We start from the raw sequence: 22784 nt of genomic DNA on the forward strand, positions 1-22784 counted from the left end.
ATGCAAATTAAATACAGAAATACTACAGCTCTGAGTTTTTCTTCTGTGTCTTTTTCCATGTGACCCTTAGAAACACATGTTAATGTTTAAAAGAATTCAACAAAGGAATCTATAATTCATTTTAAATAAATGTATTTTATGAGTAAAACTTAAAATACCATATCTGTCCATATATATCACTTAAAAGTGATATAAATACACCTTAGTCCCCTTTATAGAGAACATCTGTTAGAAACAAGAGTAACGGAATAATGATAATTACTGTACATCCTAGCCCACTTTCTTCTGATAGCAATGACCTCTTATGAGCTAAGGTCAATTGATGGATTTGAAATGATCACATAAATACCTTAGATAAGCTTTTTTTATGTTTACCTAGTCTAAGTCTGACTGTAGTGGTTATAAATGGCATTTCCATAGAGCATATCCAACTCCCAACCCTTTTATGTAAAGTGTCCCTCTGCAAGTATATCTCCCCTCTAATGCTTTCCTGCTATATAACCCTCCTAAAAACCCATGCTATGTCTACTTATTTTTATTCCATTTGGTGGTAAGAACTCCTTTAAGGATATTCCTGACTTATCTTGTCTATAGTCCTATTGACAACTTTCCTCCAATTTTCTTTGTTGATTTTGGCTGTCAACTGTCCTTCACAAGCACAATGAACACCCTGAAATATTCTCTTCTTTTTAATCAATCAGGAATCTAATGTTGACTGGCTCTTTTTATAGCCTAAAAAGCAACTTTAACTCAAGCTCAAAATCTTAGGTGCAAAGTCTCTATTCAAATCATGTAATTGTTGGGTTCTGTTGTACTAAATTCCAGCACATAATAAAATAACAGTTTCTAATATTTAATGTAAAACACTTTAGAACTTTCACTCTGCTAATCTCAAGAAACATAATCATTTTTTTCCCTTAACCTCATGTCCAAAGACTCTAGGGATGCTTATTAATTCCAAAGAATCAGTACTAGTTACTACCGTATTACAGACAAGGGATTGGAATGTCTGCTAAGCCTGTTCAAGAGCCTTATTCTTGTTTTCACAAGTCACAGAAATAAAATCACAGAGTTCCTGCTGAAACACAGAAATATAGCAGTTGTGGGCTATACCTGCTGCCTCTGCTGTGTATCCTGTAGATATATATTCATCTTAGATGTATTCTTTTCTGTTTGTTTGTTTAATCTTAAAATGATGTTCTTGCTGCATAGTCCAAGATTACTTAAATTCAGGTCCACATCTCTAGCAACAAGACGGACAAAGCAGGAAATAGAGAACAAAGTCCCCCTCCCTTGAAAGATATGGTACTAAAGTTGCACATCATATCAATTCTGCTCACATTCAACTGCCCATAACTTAGTTCCAAGGGAACTCAGGAAAATTTGGCCTTTATTCCACATGGTCAAGGGCCACGCTAAGAATAAATAATTTATTACTACTAGATAAAAGAAAAATAGCCATTGGAGGTACCTATTTCTGCCATTGTCCCCTTTCCCCATAAATTCATTATACGCTGTTCAATTATGAATTATGCACCTCATCTTCCATGGGGGACCACTCATTCGTTCTATGCAATTACTCAACCAGAATGAAGTCCAGCATTTCACCATGATGTCAAACAGAATCAGAGTTGAATTGGTTGTTCATGGCCAGCAACCTGGAACTTAAAATACAAGCAATTTCCAAGTCCCCTCTTCTACCACAAAGCCAAAGTAATACCTGGATAACCAAAGGAGCCTGCGCCTCTTTTTGTACTCCTTGCATGAACTCATCAAAAATCCTGTGATCTCTACCTTCAAAGTAAGTCCAGAATCCAACCACTTATCTATTTCCACTATTATTATCCCAGTCTAGACTAAAACCGTCTCTTACCTCAGCTGCTGAAATAGCATTCTAACTGGGCTTCCTGCTTCAATTCTTGTCCCTCAAGAACTGTTTATATAGTAGCTAGCATTCTCCTAAAATACAAATCAGATCGTTTCACTTCCAGGGATATAACTCTTAATTGGCTTCCCATAATATTAGGAAGAAAATACAAAACACTCATACAAGGTTCTCCATCATCTAATCCCTGGCTATACCTCTGATCTCATTTCTAGCCACCATCTCCTCTGCTTACTATATTCTAGCTGGATTCCTCTCTCTTGGAGAGGTCTTTCACTGGTATAATTTTCACTGAGACATTCAAATGGCAGCTTCTCTTGCATTCATTCAGCTTTCTCTTCAAATGTCACTTCCTCAAAAAAGGACTTCCCTGGCCATCTATCTAACTTATACCCTCATCATTCCCTGCACCTACCCTGCTTTAACTTTCTTCAGAGTACTTAACAGCATTTGACTTTTTTATCACACAATTATCATTTATTAGTTATTGTCGAACTCAGTTATTAGAATATAAAGACAAAGAACAAATCTGTCACTGTTACCAATGTCTAGACTATCTCTGAGTGTGTATGTGTTTGTGTATAGTAGGTGTTCAGTATATATTCCTTATCATATGATGTGATGCATTATAAGAGTGGGGAATGTTTGGGATGGGTATAACCAGAGGTAACTACACCCAATTTTCCTAGAAGAAAAAGAAATGAGAAAAAAAGCTGGCACCACTAATTTACCAATAATGTTGTTTCTGTCTTACCCCTATATACACACAAAATACCCCCAGAGTGCTAGAATGACTGAATCAGGAGACATTTAAAAATCAGCATTATTTGGTGCCCAAAACAAACTATCTGCCTGTGACTCATATTGGTACAGGCAGTAACCCTGTGTTTCTTTCCCATTCCTCCCTCTTGGGGTTTGTGTGTGTGTGTGTGTGTGTGTGTGTGTGTGCTAGGACTCAATGGTTTTATTGGTCTTCCCTTCTATTTGATCTAGATCAGAACCACACCAGTCATCTTCATAAACTTTAAAAATTATACACCACAACGTTAAAGAATTCCAATCCATTAAAAGCCCGGTGACTCCTTGAGGCTTACACAACGTTGAAAATCCTGAAACAGAAACACTTAAGGTCTGCATGTAAAGGGATATGAAGATAACCCAACTTCATCTGCACTAAGTCCAGCGCTTAATAAATGTCTTGTCACCCATTCTTAGGAATTTATAAAGATATTTGTCTTATAACTAATGGTCTTACAATAACTACTTGAGTAACTTTTCCAAAACAGCTGCAAGAAAGCTACTGCACTATGACAATGTCTTCACCAGTACAAAGAGTTAGTAAGTTTCAATGGACAGCTTTCTCCCAGAATAAAAAAGTAAAACACAGTTTCCACCCCAGAGCTCAGTACATCTAACACCTTCTGTTAACACCTTAATAATGACCTTTCCCCAACTTTTATTAAATGTAACCCCAGTGATAACATCAGCTTGGGGGCACTAATCTGAGTCCAGTTTCAGATTTTGTGTGACCATAAACATTATAGTAGCCGTTACACGTTTCCTTTGTCCTCTGCTGTGGGCCCAGCTCTTAGCACAATATACGCACACAGTAGGTACCCCAAAATTACAGATACTTCTTCCTTCTGTCCCACTCAGTTGCAAAGGACACATCTTAAATCTTCCTCCAACCAGGAGTTTTAAAATCCTCACTAACTCATTAAAAACCTGAGGGTAAAACAGGGCTAATAATTGTGAGGGCAAAGTCTAGAACTTTGATAGCAGTGGCTTCCAGTGTTTAAGCACAAGAACATGCTGCTGTGTGTGAGTGGGGCAGAGACAAGAAATAAAAATCACACACATTGAAATTAACCACAGAAGGCTGCAGCTGCCTATCCTGGGCCTTGCGGCTGTGCCTTTTAATTTCTGAGGATGACCTTGTTAATCCCAGGGGAAGATGGCATGCTAAATTTGAGCAAAAGCCCAAGGATAAGTGTGCCCAATATTTTACCATTAGGAAACATTACATGGACAAATAGTAGTCATAAACACCAGTGTATTTTATATAGACTCCCCTGCCCCTACATTTTTACTACAAGCTCCTTTAAACATTGAAAAACTTATTATTTTTATATTATTTTCATAGTTTTAGCACCTAAATGTATCATTCATATTTGCTCATTTTACCATTACTAAATCTTCCATCCCTTGCATCTCCAGGCTCCCGTTACACCAGGGTGTGTCTGTGTTCCCACCCTTCACCCCGGAGTGAAGGTTAGAGAATAGCAAGGGGTAATAGCTGATTTAGAGGAAACACTTAGCCACTTCCTATGTCACCATTCAATTAAAAAGGAACAGTCAGCTTTAACGTCATCATTTGTGCCTTGACCCAGTGACTGCCCATTAAGCAGAGGAAGGGCAAAGCCTATCAGTAGCTTAGCAACCAGCACATTTTCCTTCCCACTTGGGGTGAACGGCTTTTCAGCAACAATTCCGGTGCAATTGACGTCCATCTGGCTGAGCAGTTTCCTTCCTTTACTGAAATAGGAAGATCTTACAATTATATGCTTACCCCTTGTGTAGATGTCAGGGTTTAGACTCATAAAAGGAAATCTTATCCAATTGGATGAATTTCAAGAATAGGACACAATTCCTGAATTAGAAAGCCTATAAAATGCTATTTCATATGTTCACTAACTTTTTTTTCTTTCCCCTTCCAGATGCTTTTAGTCTGCTAGCCTTTTTTCTACAGGCTGCCTCATCTTAAACTTTCTGGTAGGAGTGAGGCAGACAGATGAAAGAGGAACAATAAAAATGCATGAATTTAAACCTCACAAAACAGGGTGTTTTGTCCTTCAGAGCAGTGTAAGATATCCTCAGGGGTAGTCTTTTCTACAATGCCACAGATGAAGAAAATGTCAAGGCAACGTTTGACGATAAAGAACTATCCCAAATGAGCTATTGTCATCTGTAGACATTATCTTAAAAAATGTTTAAAATAACATAGGTTTCAAAGCAGTTTTAAAACAAGCTAAAGCAAATATATTGAAATAATTTTCTTCTGATGAACTAATTCCTTTTGATGAAGGAATACTTTTTGAAAAACACTAATGTAATTTGGTTTTGGAAAATGTTGTATTATGCCTGAGATTTTTTTTTTTTTTTTCTCACAGGCAGTAAAATGCTGTTCTTTGAAGCCAATGGAAAATATGCTTCTTATTAGATAATAGACATCAAAATTAACAGACTTTGTTATAAGATTGTGTTATTTTTAATATATTCTAAATTTTGGCAAAAATAAACATGATTTTTTCTAATAACTGACAAAAAAAAGATAAAAGTTTTCTGTCAAATGGTGATTTGCGTGCATACAAACGGAGGTAAATTTGATTAAATCTTGATGCTGTAATGTTGTCAAACTGTTCTAAAGCTTCTAACCTTTCCAGGTTCTGACTCTAGGAATTCGGCAGTTGCCTCTTTGCCTACAAATAAGGTATTTAGAATATGTAAACACTACTTAACTGTTACTTGTGAATTATGGTCATTGTTCAAATGGTGGGCTCTTACAAGTAAATTAATGGAAAAATATTTCACCAAAAATAAAATTCTTTAATGTTGATATTTTGCTCTTCATTCCTAGAGAGATGTTTCCTTGGTTTATAATTTTTCTTTTTTTTTCTCCCACAGAAAACATACAGTGTGTAGTACATGGTCAGATTGTTTAATCTCATTTCCTGATTCTCTGGTTTATGTCAAGTGGGAGATGAGGAAAGTGAAAAAGGAAATGAGGAAAAAGTTGATCATCACTTTAAGCAACAGGGGCTCCATCTGTCGGCATCTTAAAATTGTTTGCCTGTGGGGAGGAAAAGCTTTTATCCACTGGCTTCCATCCCCCATGGTTAAGGGTAGAACCAAAGGATGTTAACCTCCCCAACTTTCTAGCACCTAGGACAGATAGATTCTCCTCACCCCATCAGAGAAGACTGGCAAAGAAACTAAGAGATTCTTGGTACAGCTGAAGCAAAATGTTTTCAGGTACAGCTCTGTGAAGCTGATTGCTAAAGCTGGAGTAAAGGTGAGCCATTATGGGAAACACAAGAGATGTCCTAATGCGCTCCATTAAGTCAAATGCATCCCACAGCCCTCAAGGAAGAGACCAGCCACAATCTGTTCTAAAGCCTTAACGCTGAAGAGTTAGCAGAATAAGGTCTGCTTAGACCTTAGTTGCTTTACATTTGTTGAACTGTGGTTGCTACAGTGGTCCACTTACAATTACCATTGTAAATGAAAGCACTATGAAATGCCCTAGTCAGTACCCTGTGTTCAAAACATAGTTCTTCTTGCCCTCATTTGTAGCAGTAACCCTGGCTCCTTTTGGTATCCATGCTGCATTACCCTGCAATGAGACAGACTCTTCCATGGGTCTGCTTGTTCACAGGAATGAAAGCACAAAGTGGCCCAGTTCTACCTTCTTGATCAGCGGATCCCCTTTTTGTGGGACCTGGACTCCTCAGCAGGACAAATTGGCCTTTTGTATGTGTCAATGTGGCTAGGCTGCAGTTCCCAGTTATTCAAATACTAATGGAGGTGTTTTTATGAAGATATTTTATAGATATATATAATTCAAGTCCATAGTTTATTTTTAAGTAAGAGAGATTATCCTAGATAATCTGGGTAGGTCTGATTTAGTGACTTGAGAGACCTTAAGAGCAGAGCTGAGGTTTCCCTGAGGAAGAAGAAATTGCTTGTGGATGGTAGCTGCAGACTCTTCCTGAGAGTCCCAGCCTGCTTTTCCTGATAGTCTGCCCTACTTATTTCTAACTTTTAGACTTGCCTAGCCAGACACTACAATCACACAAGTGATTCATTGCAAAAACGCCCTTTCTTTTTCTCTTTTCCTCTTTTTCTCTCTCCTTCCCTCCCTCTCCCTGTCTCACATAGAGACACATGTTTTATTTCTCCTACTCGTTCTGTTCGTTCTGTTTCTCTGATTGAATCCTGACTGAGCCAGGCTCCACCTCTTCCTGTCTCTGAATTGCCTATTTCCTGGCACATTGTTTTAAAGAATGTTAAGTTTAGGCAAATGTGTGATTTGTCAAAATTTGTATTTGGACGTCTTTCATATGCTCTATCAATATCAATTTTATTCCCTTTTATTCCACATGTTTTGGCCTATAATGTAACAAATTTCCATAAATTCTTGCTACAATATTAGGTGGACATGTAACAGATACAATGTTAACTCAAAGAACTTAAGTGTAACTAGGAAACTTTATCTAAAGAGTCAAGTTTCTAAGGAATGAAACTAAAATGATAGGCTGACAGGTGACAGGTTTGATATTTTTATGCCAACCATTTCTTTTGTACAGATGCAATAAGGAATTAATTAAATATCCCTTTGGAACCAAAGCCACTTCAGTGAATAATGGCACTTCAAAATAAATTGAACATTTTAATATTGAAACATCTCATGGGTTAAATGTTCTTTACTGAAATATGATCAGCTACTATGAAAGCCTAACTATTTCTCTCCCAAGACCCATAATTAAATAATAGGTCTCCAGCTAATGGTATTGATGTAAATAAAGAATATATTCATAAATTCTATGGGCATTTAATGTTATTGAATGATAGAAGATGGAGTACTTTAAATTTAGCTAATTGGTTTAACATGATCAAGCTATTTGTAAGTTGAAATCAATGTGAATGAATGTCTTTTACTAAATCCTAGTGCTTTTGTTTGTTTAATATATATTATATACATATATTTTATATGATTACTTGCCATCTATATATCTTCTTTGGTGAAATGTCTGTTAAGGATTTTTTATTCTATGGTACATTCTTAAGGTCTCCAATATTCCTTTGCTCTCTATTCTTACATATGAAACTCATTCAACTTCTCCCAAGAAAGTACATCCCAAGGTCTCATCAGTTATTATCTCCTGTTCAAAGAATAGGATCCTTAGGTGATGTGCGGGAGATTACTAAATAAATGAAAATATGGGGTCAAATGGGCCAAATAATTATTCACAATGTTTTGGTGTCTCTAAAAATAAGAAATATAGTAGTAGAATCCAAGGTAGGTTGTGGTTACCTGAAGATATTTATAGATTTATACAGCTTGCAGTAAATGTAAGTATGAAAATTGTCAATTAGAAGATTTTCAAAACAATTCTTTAGAAAGGCATAGTTAATGAACAATGAAAACCATCAATATCACCAGGAAGGGATAAGAATGAAATATTAACAGAGGTAAATAGAAAAAAAATGAGTTGGTATATATAGGAAAAATTTTGATGATGAGATTGCGAGATGATATATAAATTAGTTTACTTAATTTGATTTTCCTTTCTTCTATCACATAATGACCTTCATGAAATGTAGAATTGCTAGTATAATAGGTGCTTTATGGTACTTTAAGCTTTGTGTTTGTTTGTTTTGGTATCTCCACAGCTGAAATGGAATAGATGACTAAATTAACTATTGTTTCTTTTATACTTGCTGAAATACATGAGCTATTCAAGGCATTTTTGCCTTTAGAATTTCTTTAAAATTGAAAGTGGAGAAAAATTGCTGGAAAACTAATGAGTAAGATTCAAAATTAGTAAAATAAACACAGTTAACCCTGATTTATCTGTGACTTTTATAAACCCTAGTTGGAAACATTGCTATGTAATGGAAAATGTTCATGACAAATGCTTTAATTTCTTCTTTAGAATGAGAAGGGGTTAAATTAACTAATCAATAAACAGAAATCATCACTTCACCCAAATTATTGAATAAAATGCAAATGAGAAATGCATTCATATTTTCAAGATATTAAACATCAACGTATAAGAATAGAATATTAAAAAAAGTATGTTATGCATTTTTCAATCAAGATTAAACAGATTTGTTAACCATCATCACAGATAACTATGAGGGATACAAACAAATTTACTATGTGGAGGTACCTTAGAGATATCACTTAGGCAGAATTAGAATACTATCTCTGGAAGTTATATTGAAATTCCCCAGCACAGTTCTCAACTTTATATGTCTCATGAAGGTAAATTTATTTAATATATTCATATAAACCATTCTTACTGTGGACATCACTATTAACTAGACCCTTTGTTAAATGCGTGGGATTAAAGTTTAGAAGAAGTTCTGTGAAACCCCATTAACTTCTTTCCAAAGCCAGCTCATGAGGCTGACCTTCTTGCCTAGGATATGACAAATGAATGCCAGTGGTTGCAAGGGTGTGTGAATAAAATTAATACTCCAAGACAGAATTAAGCTTTAGGATGAAATTCTGTAAGAAGTGAATTCTGCCTCTGTAGGTTTTGTCCCCTGTAGGCACCAAAAATTGAAATGTAGTAATTTGGTAAGACTTGTTTTGTTCCTGAATGCCTTCATATATTATTCAAGGGCAAAGTGTTTTTTAACTTGGGAATTTATGTCTATGATTAAGAACATCTGAGAAAGATCAATCCATCATTCTATTTTTAAAAAAAGCAAAGAAAGAAAAAACTCTAAGTAGGTGGATCAAATTTATATATATATAATACATATACACACATAAATATACACATATACATAGACACATATACATACATAAAGGCTAAATAAATTTATCATATAGGACTATAGTTTCTAATCATAATGCCATAAAGCATGACAAACAGAATAGTCTACATGTTTGACTGGTCTGGATTATCTTCTGTGGGATTTAGCTTGTTCTTGTTGCAGGAGATCTGGTTTGCAGTCTGTGCTGGCCTGAGCACCTTTTCTTTCTTCCTTTCTTTAATCAGTGCATCATCACTAAGATACAATTATTGCATGAGTTTGTTCAGAGCTCAGACCTGAAGTTTCCTTCCCATATGAACCTGATGATCCTAAGCCCTTCCAAGTCTGGCTGAGGTAAATTTTCAATCTTACAAGCAGACACTCTCTGAGTTTTTCTTCTGCTCTGAATTGTGCTTTATGCTCGAGAGTTATATACTCTTCCTCTTTTTTGGAGGACATCTTAAAGAAAGGCCCCTGCTGCCTACCCCATTTAAGCAATTCTCTTCCTATTATTCACTTAATCCCTTGTTAAGATTCCTTCACATCACATCACAATGGATATTCGTTTTGTTTACCTCTATGTTTTTGTCTGTTTCACTCCCTAGAATTTAAATTCCACAAGGGCAGAGGTCTTTTGTTTGTTGTACTATTGTCCCCAATACCTTACACTGTCTGACACACAATAAGGGCTCAAGAAATCGTCTGCTGATTAACGGATTAGTATCACTGTTAATGCAACTTTAGGCAGAGATACTCAGTGAACTGGCTAACTTAGTGAGCTGACCATATTTGTAAGCCATGCCTGATCTTCTTTCAGAATTTAGTATGATATAAATCACAGAGGAATTTCTAAGGGGGCAAGGTTTTTGCACCATCATATGTTGGCCTCTAGTAAGGACAGATGTGACCACCCAGGAAGACAACCATTACCTTAAGGCAATTCTCTGAAGAGGTCAAGGTGTACTGCACACCATTCCCAGCACTTGCAGTGGCCAGGGTAGTAAATGACATCTGGGAAGGCCAGTAACAATGCTGATTACCATCGATTGGGTTGAATCAATGATATAATTTTAAAAAGAAATATTCTTTAGCAAATGCTCATTAATTGTATATCTGCAGAGTACTTTTGAGACTTAGAACTTACGAAAGCTTCAACTAAAGCAGAGTGGTAGCCATAAAATAAAAGGAAATTAGATTCCAAACTTTAGTAATAAAAGTGAGTTTGGTTTTATTTTCTTTGATAATAATTTCACAACCCATTTGAGAAAAAATAATTCCTGTTCATTAGTCAATAACTATAACTTGAAAACCTGAAAGTGTACCCAAGTATGTTCAGATATTCTTAAGAAGTGATTTTTCTGTCAAAAATTCATGGTATGATACTTGGAACACTCAAGTCTGGCTAATGGCAAGGGACCCACTTCTTTGATGAAGTAATAGAGGTCTGGATATTGTCACCATGGAATAAAGTGATCCCTCCAATTTTTCACTATGAGGAAGCCAGTGCTTTGGACATGATGTTTCCTTCTCTTGAAGGGAGATTTTAAATAGTGGAAAAGAAACTGCGGTTTCAGATTTGTTTTTAAAACAAATTAATATTTTACTTCAATTTCTGTATGACACATCTATAGTTAAAAGAATATTAGGGCTGGGGTAAGTGATGCAACTCTGTTGGTTTGGGGTTGGCAAGATGAGAAGTTTGTCTTTCATCTGTTTGAGAACAAAAGATGAAGCATTGAAATTAAAAATGTTATAATCTATATTAAATATAAGAAAAATAATTTTCCCTTAGCACATGCATTTCTCTTTTGGCAGACAAATTTTTATCAGGCATGTCTACTGTTTTAGTGAACATCATCTAACAACTCTTGGTTATAGCTGTCACAAGGGGAAAAAGGGGAAAAGCATCATTCTCAAGTACCTTCTGTAATTTTAGAAGACCAGGATCCTCCATCTTCAGAAGTAAGAAGTAAATGTCAAGTAACATAGTTGTTCTATTAACCTCCTATTATAATACTTCTCATTGAATTAAACTTTCTTCTAGAGCAGTAGGTTTTTATACCTTTTGTTCTGAAGATGCCTTTACACTCTTGATGATTTTAAAATACAAAAATACACAAGCATTACCGTCCATTATCAGCCAAAGTGATGACACCATCACATATCATGTAACTTCTGGAAAACTCCACTATATACTTGTAAGAGGATGAGAGTGAAAGAGACAAATTATGTCTTAGCATTATTTTAAAAAGAATTGTGTCCACATAGATCTACTGAAAAACCCACAGTGGTTCCAGGACCACATGCTGAAAACAGTGTTATTAATTTATTAAAGAAAGTCTAAGGAATTGACTAGAAGGCAGGAATTTAGAATTTCTCAAAATTACTCCCTCTTTATTTCAACTCAGCTTAACTAAACTACAATTAATATAGAACTAACTAAGAAGTGTTACTTGGCAAATAATTCAATACAGTATCATATAGAAGTATATTTGCTTACCTTCTCCCAATATTAGTGTATATTTTTTACTAAATAATTTCTATTACCCTTTGTTGTTAATAGCAAAAGTAAATATTTAATTGGATAAAAACCCATCTACTTAAATTATTAATAAATTAATTAAATAATTATTGTTGTTTGAATATTAGTTCATACTTCTTAATCATATATATAAATTATTTAAATACATTTTGTTGGGAACTCTAAACTGAGACATACACTTAACTTGTTTTCAAAGGCTTTCAGATCTGTTAGGGAAAAATAGATAAGTATATAAATAACTGTAACACAAGACAGATTACGTTCAACACATCTGTTTGTACTATCAGGAAAACCTTCTGGAAGGAGTAAACTTTTTAATGTGAACTATGTTACTCGTAACAATAAAATGGGTGCAACTTATTAGTTCTTGTAATGAATTTGCACTCTCATTCATGACCTTGGTGACTCAGACTTTTCACACCCTAACAGACTCATTTTTGCAAGAGGGATTGGAAATAGATGACAAATTTTTATTAAAATGTGTTTTCTTTAGATTGTTTAGATAATTATAGGAAAAGGTAGAGCTATTTCGAAATGTCTTTCCCTTAGGTACAAGAGACTGATTTAATTTAGGGCTGGGACTGAAAGTCTGAATTCAGACAATACTCATTTTTAATCAGTATGTTACTCAGATAATTCAGGTGATACAAAATACAGTTCATTTGGCAGAGAGTTCAAAGGATATTTATTTAAGCCACACCAAAAAATAATGCAATAAGTAGTTTCTAAAGAAACTTATCATGAGAAGAAGGTATCTGGCATTTCTAACAAAGATGTGAACTAAAATATTTCCTTAAAGTGTATGCACAAATTATTACAGATTAAATTTGAACCACAACCAGATCAGAAGATGAGAAGTTAGAGGTTCAACAACTATTTACCTTTAAGTCTGTTTTAAATGAAATACTATCCATTTAGGAAATTATCAAAGGAAATCTATATTCTTTGATATATCTTTCTTAAGCAGATCAACTTAAATGTATAGAAAATGTAATACATTTGAATCTTTAATGAAATATAGCAGGTTATAAATATTCTAAAAGAAATTCAACATATGCTATTCTTTTATTACTTATATAATGGACATCCGTTGATCTAGACTACAGCCACATTGAAGACGTGTCTTCATTATACATTTTCAAAGAGCCTCATAGCTTTATTGAAATGGAGGTATTATTACTATCAGTCCTAATTTAGTTTTGAGGAGACTTATGGTAAATCACTCAATTTTCCTGAGCCTAAGTCACAGAGCAGTAGGAATGAGGTCTTCTGACTTATCATCAGTATAATCTTTCCTATCACACCACAACTTTGTCCAGATAGGTGAGCGATATGTCACCCTTTCTGGTTCTGTTATGACTTTGGGAAATAAAGGATTACATGTTGCTTAACTTCATCAGTAACCTTATCAAAACCTATAACCTTAGGAGTCTAAGAAGAAGATCTCATCATCTCTCTCCTGGAATTTTTTTTTTTTTTTTTACCTGCTAGTAACTAATCTTGGGTGTGTGTGTGTGTGGCAAAAGTTTGTGTTCCATAACTAGACATCAAAAGCTTAAAGTAAAAATGTGGTGGAAAAGTAAGTTAGGGTCTATTCACATTATGATAAAAAGAAAAAATAACAAAGAAATCAACCAGAATAAATCCCTGATAGGACAATAGCAGAGCTGCAATTTCAGCCAGGGGTCCACACCCTTCCAGTATTCTAAGTGTTCCTGGATGAATTAAGAGTATCTCTCTTCCCCTAGTGAGAACCTGCCTGAGCTAGCTTGAGATTTTTATCATCCAGGAAAATTCCATTCTGGAAGTAAGACAGACTAGATAACTCTGAGATACTTATAATAAATTATCTTAGAATGCAAGTAACCTTTCAAGACATTACTGAGTGTTCTGAGAGACTGCTTTGATTAGTTTATACCACATGAAATTGCCATTCTTTTTAGGTCAACACCAGTTTGACAATTTCATATGGTTCAACTTAATACCTTCGTTGTATGAGAAACAATAAAGTATTTTAATTAAGGGTATGAACTTTGGGGTTCCAAAGACCTTCACTCATATGTCATCACTTGCCCATGCTAATTAGGGCAAGTTACTTATCTCTCAAATGGACATGATTATAATAGAGATAGGCCTTATAAAATTATTGAAGATTGACTAACACTATGAATATATTTATATTTAGCACAGTACTAGATAGAGTAGTACCCAATAAATAATAGCTATTGTAGGGCTAATATTACTGCTAAACTCCTACATTCTAACTTTGAATCCTACCTTCTAGCTTTCTCACCCAGGAAGACTTATTAATTACTTCTGATGAACCAGGACTGTACCTCCCTTTTTGACTTTACTCCTGTCATGGTTAATCATACAATGCCTTCCAGACATGGTTTTCTGAGGATACCTACCTGAATAAGCTCGGTTAGTACTAATACTAGAATTTGGTCCTTAAACCTGTAGCTCTTAATGCCCAGAAAACTCTGTCCCATATGTGACGTAGAAGATAGAGCACCTTTACACTTGGATTCATACACACAATTTTTTGAACCATTTATAAAAAGAAAAATTTGCTTTTGATTCTTACATAGAGGATGTTTTCAGTACTCTATAATAAAGTTAGATGTAAAATAGAATATATGTTACTCTCCCAACCTCACTACTATTTACTCTTGGCTCTGGGCAATCAAGATTCTATACTCATTCTTTTAGTAGCCTCCCAGACATTCTTTTGGAATTGTTCCTTCAAATTCACAAGCAGACTATTATTACTTTCCCCAGCCGTTGGTCTCTCCATGTCTTTGCTCTGACTGCTGTGCAGCCTGGATTGTACATTCCTTGAGGACAGGCTCTGTATTATTCACCTTTGCATTTGACAAGCACATAGTTTCTCATATTATAAGCACCTTAATAAATATGTTAAATGGAACTTATCTTACTATTCAAATTATAAGTAGGTGATTACAAAAAGGTGTTTGAAAAATTTATACTTAGAACTTGAAACACTTAGGAAATGTCTTTGTTCATTTTAAATAGTAAATCACATATTGGAAATGTTTTTAGATCTCACAGATCAACCATTATGACCTATTAACCCACCTTGCAGCTGAAATAATACTACCAGGAAAAAAAAGATATTCTACCTGTGTGTCTCAATGACCCTTCAATTTTCTTGAGTACTTGATTCCAGAATTGAAACAGAGCATACCCTGTAGGCAGAGGTCCCCAGCGCCCGGGCCATGGACCAGTACTGGGTCCGTGGACTGTTAGGAACCGGGCCGCACAACAGAAGGTGAGCGGCGGGTGAGTGAACGAAGCTTCATCTGCCGCTTCCCATTGCTCCCCATCACTTTCATTACTGCCTGAACCATCCCCCCGGCCCCTGTCTGTGGACAAATTGTCTTCCATGAAACCAGTCCCTGGTACCAAAAAGGTTGGGGACCACTGCTGTAGGGGCTCCTGGGCACAAGGAGCCTTTCTGTTCAGCCTCCATGACCTTCCTTGAGTTTCAAAGGGCAGATTTAAACAGTTTCTAATCAAGGGAGGAACAACCAACAAACCACCTGAGGCAAGATTAAAGGGACCAGAGAAGCTCATCAAAATTAGGAGACTGATCATCTGAGACCCTGCACACATCCTAATCTTGTCATCAACCCCACCCTTGAAGTATTGTTATAAAACTCCTCATCAAATCCTCCTGGGTTGGGACACATAGTTTTTTAAGGCAGGAGCCAGCTGTGTCCCCATTTGTCTGGCAAAACAATAAAGCTATCCTTTTCTACTTCACCCAAAACTCTGTCTCCAAGATTCCACCTGGCACCGGTGCAGAGAGGCTAAGCTATCGGCATCATTTTTGGCGTCCAACGTGGGGCCGACTTGGGAAGGTCCTGGGGTGGGGATGTCCCTTGGCTTGTTAGGATGCTCCAATGTTTTCTCCACACTAGCCTCTTTCTAGGGAGTGGAGAGTTGGAGAACTCCTATAGAGGCCAGATCACCTGGGACTCTTGCCTGGAAAGCCCGAGCCATAGTCATACCCCGTCCGCCATCCCAGCAGCTGGAAATCTGGGGCAGGAGTAGACGGCGGAAGAAGGATCACCCTAGCAGCTGCTGAGGCCATCTTTGCCGTGAGGCTGTTCCTCTCTTCCTCCTGCTTGGACCGTCCTGGTACTCCAAGGACTTATTTTGGGGAAGCAGAAGAGTAGCATCTAGGACACCTTGGCCAGCATGTGATAAGTCCCTTGTATGCACTCTGAGGGCCTGTTTGGCCCTGTCTGTTTGGGGAAGCCTTGGTTCCTATTTGGGGGATTCCGGGGAATCCCATTTAGAAGGTGTTGCAGGAAAGAAAATGGGGTACAAGAGGGTGGTCACGTCTCAGGTCTCAGGCGAGTCCCTGGGACGGCCGTCAAGTGTGGGTGCTTGACTCTTGAAAGAATTCAAGAGCGAGCCATAGTAAAGTGAAAGAAGGTTTATTCACGGAGATACACACTCCACAGACAGAGCGTGGGCCATCTCGGAAAGTGAGAGAGGCGCCAGGGTACATGGTTGTCAGTTTTTATAGGCGTGGGTAATTTCATATGCTAATCAGTAGGAGAATTATTCCAACTATTCTGGGGAAGGGGTGGGGATTTCCAGGAATTGAGCCACTGCCCACTTTTTGACCTTTTATGGTAAGCCTTGGAACTGTCATAGCGCCTGTGGGTGTGTCATTGCATGCTGATGTGTTACAATGAGTGTATACAGAGGCTCAAGGTCTAGTGGAAGTTGACTCGTCCACCACCTTGGACCTAGTTGGTGCTAACCAGTTTATGTCCTGTCTTCGGGCTATGTCATTCTTTTAAAGTTTGTGCCCTGCCCCCTTCCCATCTGATTAGCACACTGCTTGGACCGAGATCATGGGCTAAGTTGGAACTTGGAAGCAAATTTGGTTTTGGCTTGTTTGGTTTGGGGTTTCTGTTGCTGGTGAGGAGTTTTTCTTGTTCTTAGTCCATGCATGAATGTTCTAGCAATCAAACATGGGAAACGCTTCTTCTTTAATTCCATCTGATAGACCCCTGGGGAAAATCCTGGCAGACTGGTCAACCTATAGTTATAAGCCTATGACTAAGAAAAAAAAAATTCTATTGTAATTCTGCTTGACCAAAGTACATTCTTGAAAATGAGGAAAGGTGGTCTTTGAATGGTAGACTAAATTACTATACTGTTCTTCAGCTAGAGTCGTTTTGTCACAAAAGTGGAAAGACAGGGGGATTTCCATATATCCAAGCCTTCATGAAACTGCATAGTAAGGAAAGTGAGCAGCCCGGTAGTAAACTGATGGTACAAAGGGAGAGGAAAAATCTCATCCTGACCATGCAGTCATCAGAAACACGGAAGAATACAAATATACAAACAAATAACTGGGCCAAATAACCAAAGGCTGAGTACCCACCCTGTATGTTGTCCTTGGTGGTGGTAGTGGTGATGGTGTTTGTATATATATATATATATACTGAGATAGTCAACAATGGTGGCACATAATCTTGATCCTATATTATATATCTTGGAAATTCACCTATGTATAAAATTTCTGCTTTCAAAGCCAACTAAGTATGATTTTTCTAAATCTTACTCCTTACTGTTAGCAAAGTTTCCTTTAATTTGTCTAGGTTAAAAGACCTAGGCATTTAGAGGAAAAAAAAATTCTTTCGTTTGACTACAAAAAATTCTTCAGGCTTTTAGTGCTATTAAAAAAATCATATAAGATATTCAATTTCAAAGGGACACTATCAGTTTCTTGGTTTTAACCCCACAAGAAACTTTACCTTACATAACAGTCAGTTAAATAGACTCTCAACATCTAAATGAATTGGGATATTGCCGAAGCTCAGTACCTTACAAGGTGACACATTTCCTTCCTTCCTTCCTTTCTTCCTTCCTTCCTTTTTTTCTACAGATTATATGAGTAGAATTTAGGATCAATTATATTTTATGACATCAAAGAATCAACCTTACAGCTACACCTATATATGAGTTCTAAATCATTCTTCTGGAACTAAGCAGAAAAGATCTAATTCCTTTTCCATGTGATTTTTCCTCAGTAAATATCCTCACTAGATATATCTATAAATCTATATATATATATATCTTTATCTCTTGTTCTCCTTTTTTTCCCACTAAATACCACTCCTCACTCCTAATTATTAATTCAAAAAATCATCACCAACCTACCACTGTCCCATGTGGCACCAGAGGAAATGAGTTCTCCATGCTTGAATATTAAATTTGAACAAATATTAAATTTCTCACATTAGGGTTTCAAGTAGATGATCTTTATATTTTGTTTAAATTCTAATTTTCTACTATTGTGTAATATCAGTAAAAGAATTATACTCCCCCCTCACCAATAACTAAACAGACATTTACATAATTACCAGGTGTAAAATAGTATTTACTTCATAAGGCTATTTTCAGGGATACGTGAAATAATCTATATAAAACACCTAGCACGTTGCCTGATATATAAACAGTGCTCAAAATATAATTTTAAACTAATTACTCTAAAGTTATTTTGTATAAGCTAAACTCAAGGAGTAATTCTATGACACCTTCTAACTTATTTGTGTTTTTGAAACACATGATAGTGAATTCTGGCTACTGTGTTTATTCTTAGCGTGGTTGAATGAGATGTGCACAGAAGCACAGTAATCCCATGGCACTGAGAAAATAATTTTGATTTCAATGTTAGATAGTGAGTGAATCAGCTAGTTAATGGCATGATCAAACAGTAGTGGAAATACCAGTCACTCCCATCACAGCACGAAGATTGATCTGTTTATGGCTGGAAATAATGCACACATTGTTCTTGAAACCAATCTATCACCACAAAATAGCGCTATGGTCTAAACACTTTAATCCTTCTCTACATGTGTGCTTTGGCTTGTACTATGGGGAAAATAATATAAAGTTTAATAAATAGTTAACATTAAATCAAAAGAAGAGACAGAGGATGCTTTTCATGGTGTTATCTGGTTAATTTTAAATACTGGCGTGATCTCTATTTCTTTAAAAAGATAGGTTGTTTGTTTAACTTGTACACTTTACTTATATATTTTAAAACATGTACACCATTTTAGAAATATCCTATATTTTAGGATTATATTTTAACTTTTTATTCATGTGAATAATGTTGAATCACATATGCAAGAGCATTTTTTTTAAGAAAATAGCATCACACACATTTTAAAATTAGATGTCTTAGAGCCTTACCCTCTTAAAGATTAGCTTACACAAAATAACATGAGTAGTTAATAAAAAGTATAGTAACAGCCCATATTTATTGAGCACTTAGTATATGCCAGGCAATGTGCCAAGTGCTTTGCACATATTATATCCCATATCCCTGAAAATATCCCTAAAAGGTAAATTTACCTGTTAATTACTTTGACAGTGACATGTAAATTCCTATCTATTTATTGAGATCATTCTCTTAACTGATAATTATAGCATTATGGAAAATTAGGATTTAAAGAAAGTATAAAGGTCATCTACCTGAAACCCTAATGTGAAGCTTGAACCTTCTGTACACTGTCCCTTCCAAATTTAATATTTCAGGCACAAGGAACTAACTGCCTCTGGATATGGCTCACCCTATCTTAGAACAGTTTTACCTGTTGGAAAACTATTTTAAATTCAGCCAAATTCTGTCTTTCTTTAGTTTCCCTAGTTGTCTGTTTTCTAGAAGCAAGACAGAACACATTAGGTGAAGTATTAAGAAATGTACAGTGTGACCCGTCCTACTGTCTAAGACATTTCTTTCCCAGACATAACTTCCCAGTTCCCTTTAATTGTTCTGTATGTAATCTATGTCATTTCTTCACTCTGCTAGCAGCTCTTCTGTGAGTCTTCCCTGGATTACCTCTCTTTATCTTAAACACCGATACCTAGAATAGCCCACTGGTCAGATCAGCAGCACAGATTTTCTATTCAACTGCCTGATTTCTTATTGTCTCTCTCTTACCCACTGTGAGTTTAGCAACTTACTTAAACCTCTCTTTGTTATAAAGTGAGGCTTAAAATAGTCTCTCCCTCATAGACTTGCTGTTAGGTTTCAATGAGATATTCCACATAATGTCCTTAGAATAGTTCTTGGCACATGGAAAATATTCAGCAAATGCTTTGTATTATTATTAATACTATTTGTTTGAAAATTGCCATCATAAGTACTATTTTCAAGGTTTGATCTTCCCATAGCGTAGTGACAATTTCACCATAATTTTTCTAATGTATCTAAAATGGGGTTAGTTTCTGACAACAGTGGAGATTAAAATTGTAGATTGTATACATTAATGAATAAATGTATAAATAAATAAATGAATGAATAAATAAATGAATAATGTATATGTGTATATATAATGTGTATGTGTATATATACATAATATTTGTGTATAGATACTATATATATGTTATATATATGAAATTTACTCCCAAATAGCCAAAGCACTGGTAGTTAAGAAACCACTTTAAAATATATTACTCAACATGTCTACCTTAAATAGGAGATTTCTAATGAAGTTACAAATTAACTTATGCAGTTGATATTTATTGAAAGAAGTAATTGTCAAGTAACATATTTCTTCAGCCAGATAATCTTTTTTTCCTTTCTATATAGTTAATCAAATTAACAAGTGACCTGGATTCTACTTCCTCAAGGTCTCTTGACTAGATTCCTTTCTTTACTTCACCACAGCTCTTGCAAACTCAACTTCATTTTATTTTACTGGTAATCTAGGAAAACCCGATCATTGGTGTCTCTGCAACTTTCTCCTCAAATCAATTTATCCAGGACACTCCCTGCTACCAGAATCATTTTTCTTAAATGCAAGTTTGATGATTTATCATTTCACTTGTTAAGAGCCCACAATTATCTCCTAGGCCACTTACCCGTCACCTGGCCTTCCTCGTAGAGTCTAATTTATCTTTGTAGTGCTGGTTTCTCCTCTTTTTTTTAAATATATACCTTAATCACTAGCCAACACAATCTACACACTTCTCTTTAAATGCAGCCTGAACTTGGTACTCTCATTGCATTTTTATTTGCTCACATAGGCTAACATTTTCCTCCCACTCATCTTTGCTTATTATGATTCTTCCACATTGCATCTTAAGTACCACTCTATCCATAAAGTCTTTCTGGTTCTCCAGTTCAACACAGTCTCTTGAGGCAGATGTTAAACCCCAATGCTCTCTGTTTGAACATATCTTAGGGCACTTATACAAACTTGTATCATCGTCATTTCTGTATTTCTCTTTTGGTCTTATCTCAGCATAAATCCCTTGAATATAGGTACAGTGTCCTATTTTTCATAGTAGCTCCTCACAATATTTAGCCAAATTCCTTGGAAATCATATGAGCTCAATAAATATTTGTTGAGATGGTAGTATTCCCTAAAATAGGCATGTGTTAAGTTTCTAAGATTTATTTTTTTTTAATGTAACTATATTTTTCTCTTATAAAGACATACTGAAATACTCTTAAACATTTTTTAAAAATGACTTTGAAGAGTTAACAGAAAATCCCTATAGGTGTGAACCAATTTTATAACATAAATGATTATGAAACACCTTACTTTTGATGTTTCTTTTTCATATTGAAATATTCAAAACATTATTTACCCCATTTCCTTCTACACAAATCCACGAAATACAAGAGATAGAAAACTCAAATTAAAAAATAAATTAAAATTACTGGTTTGGTTGGTATTACTCTGTTTGAAATGATGGTCAAGTTTTTTCATGATTTTTATTCATGTAGAGTTATGTTTGCCAGCTACAAAACTATAGACTTAAACACATGATAAATACAACCAACACAAGGGCTAGCTGAGGAAACTGTGACCCAAGGGCAGATAATTACTGGGTTAGAGTTAGGTCAGCTGACTGGTGATCTGGTCTGAATTACCGGCTACCACTCACCCAATAATCCTCCCTCACCTGGTCTTCCAAATGAGGATTAGCTTGTCTTTCCAGGGTTGAGAAACTATGCTTTTGTACAAAGCTGTAAGAAAATTCTAGTCCTCTACTTCACTAGTGTTTAGAAAAGAGCGCTTATGCAAACTTGCTGAGATGAGGTTAAATACCAAAAAGCTAGTCACCTCAGTCATTTTTTTGTCTGATGCAAGAGATAAAAATTTCAGAGATTTTCTCTGTAGTGAAAAGATGATTTATTATTCCATTATTAATTTTTTATGCCAGTGTGTTTTAGTTTTTGCTTATTGTGGACTCAGTCTAGATTTGCAAATCAACACATAAATTCTGTAATCTACATCAAGTTTTATTACTTAGGCCACTAATGTTATTATGCAGGTAGCCAGTGAGCAGTGACTCACAAGCTGGCAAAGGGGAAAACTGCCTCCCCTCACTGCCCCCTGACATACACACAGGGGAGATATTTGGCAATGTCTGGAGACATTTTTAGTTGTTACAGCAGGGCAGTGCTAATTGCATCTAGGCAGTAGAATCCAGAGATGCTGATAAGCATCTTACACGACACAGAACTGTCCCCCACCACAGAAAACCTTTCAAGCTCAGAAGGTCAATAGTGCCACACAAAATGGTGGTAAAGGGCAAGGATTTTGGAGTGCCCACCCTATATACACCTTCAGCTCTGCCACATTATACCTGTATGATTTTGGACAATTTGTTTAATCTCCCTAAGCTTCACTTTCAATATCTATAAAGTGAAGATAATATCTAAAGATTTGTTTTGTTAATTTATATAATTTGTTAAATTACATAATTAGTACTTAAAGCTTGTAGTACAGTTCCTGGAAC

General features: G+C 35.8%; 1 long non-coding RNA gene across 18 annotated transcripts in view; it reads right to left on the reverse strand.

Moving 5' to 3' along the window:
- Positions 1 to 22784, reverse strand: part of LOC309660117 — a 187477-nt gene that overhangs the window by 19478 nt on the left and 145215 nt on the right. For 11 of the 18 annotated variants that reach the window (XR_014263145.1, XR_014263146.1, XR_014263147.1 and 8 more), the window contains one exon: positions 1874 to 1959. The exons of 3 other annotated variants lie outside the window; for them this stretch is intronic. This is a non-coding gene — a long non-coding RNA (uncharacterized lncRNA). Of the gene's footprint in view, positions 1 to 1113; positions 1244 to 1873; positions 1960 to 10363; positions 10445 to 22784 lie in introns of all 18 variants that reach the window. 4 more of the 18 variants (XR_014263144.1, XR_014263151.1, XR_014263143.1 and 1 more) reach the window with 3 other exon arrangements.

The sequence above is a fragment of the Balaenoptera physalus genome (assembly GCF_965194825.1).
Source record: "Balaenoptera physalus genome assembly, chromosome: 4".
Classification (NCBI taxonomy): Eukaryota; Metazoa; Chordata; class Mammalia; order Artiodactyla; family Balaenopteridae; genus Balaenoptera; species Balaenoptera physalus.